At 37.6% G+C, this 1431-nt stretch overlaps 1 long non-coding RNA gene across 2 annotated transcripts; it reads right to left on the minus strand.

The window, feature by feature from the left end:
- Positions 1 to 371: 371 nt before the first annotated feature.
- LOC139025142 (uncharacterized) lies at positions 372 to 1418 on the minus strand. Of its 2 annotated transcripts, XR_011476878.1 has the most exons (3): positions 918 to 1418; positions 699 to 818; positions 372 to 598 (listed from the first exon to the last, which is right to left on the minus strand). It is a non-coding gene; the product is annotated as an uncharacterized lncRNA (long non-coding RNA). The 2 variants fall into 2 exon arrangements; XR_011476694.1 differs by having other exon boundaries at positions 699 to 1418.
- Between the last annotated feature and the right edge of the window lie 13 nt (positions 1419 to 1431).

Here is a 1431-nt window from a genome sequence, read left to right on the forward strand (position 1 = left end):
TTACTTTACCTATAATACCTAATGATCTGTGTCTCTTGTAGGAAACATCAGCGAATGCGGTGGCACCCAACGGATTAGTGAGGGGTCATGCTTACACCGTCACAGGAGTTCTACAGGTACTGTACGGAACATACCAGTAACAATCTGAGAGAAAATCTTTAAAGGATTTTAAAGGAAACCCCTTTAAAAGGATTCTTCAAAGAACCCTTTTTAATAGATCCTCAAAGAAACTTTTGAATACATTTTTGGGGTTCATTTTTGAGCTACTCCCCTACTATTATTATTTTTATTATTAATAATACGCATAACAACAACAACAATAACGACAATAATGACATCAACAATAACGACAAATATCGACAATAATAAAATATTTTAGTTGTCAGTGTTTATTATGATTGTAGCGGAAAAGCAGAATACATTTTTTTAAATATGAGGTAGACTCCCAGCAGAGCCCCAAGTCCAATGGGTTTATCTTCTGGTGTGTTGATGTTAATGTGTTGATGTTCTCCGTATCCATAGCTAGAAGGATTTTGCAATGCATGGTGATCGAACAGGTTTCCTGTTATATTCATCAGAGGTGTAGGGAGGGTGAAGTCTGTGAATCCCAAAAAAATATGCACACGGCAGTATTCAAACCTTAGTTTGTGGTGAATGTGAATGAAAAAAAGTGTTTTGATAATGGTTCTTACACATACCTTGTGCATAATGTAGAGGACTATGGGATATTCATTGAAGAGGTAAGGGAGTAGGATGGTAAATGTGATCTGCATAACATACCAATCGACATACCTTTGTATGCCTCCTCATCTGTATACCTGCAGACACAGACACAAAAGTGAGAAGTTCAGTCATTTGTGCCTAATACAGCTAGCCAACGTATTCGTATAGCATACAGTATACACATGTATTCTTACCTCTTTGTTGACTGATATCCATTAAACTGTGTCCAATTGCTGTTTTCCCCAGATCGGTGCCTCAACACAATCCTCTCGGAGCTCTATGGACAATTCCTGTGACCTCATGGCTTGGTTTTTGCTCCGACATGCACTGTCAACTGTGGGACCTTATATAGACAGGTGTGTGCCTTTCTTAATAATGTCCAATCAATTGAATTTACCACAGGTGGACTCCAAACAAGTTGTAGAAACATCTCAAGRATGAGCAATGGAAACAGGATGAATCTGAGCTCAATTTCCAGTCTCATAGCAAAGGGTCTGAATACTTACAGTGGGGGAAAAAGTATTTAGTCAGCCACCAATTGTGCAAGTTCTCCCACTTAAAAAGATGAGAGGCCTGTAATTTTCATCATAGGTACACTTCAACTATGACAGACAAAATGAGAAAAAAAATCCAGAAAATCACATTGTAGGATTTTTTATGAATTTATTTGCAAATTATGGTGGAAAATAAGTATTTGGTCACCTACAA

This window comes from Salvelinus sp. IW2-2015, linkage group LG1 (genome assembly GCF_002910315.2).
Source record: "Salvelinus sp. IW2-2015 linkage group LG1, ASM291031v2, whole genome shotgun sequence".
Lineage (NCBI taxonomy): Eukaryota > Metazoa > Chordata > Actinopteri > Salmoniformes > Salmonidae > Salvelinus > Salvelinus sp. IW2-2015.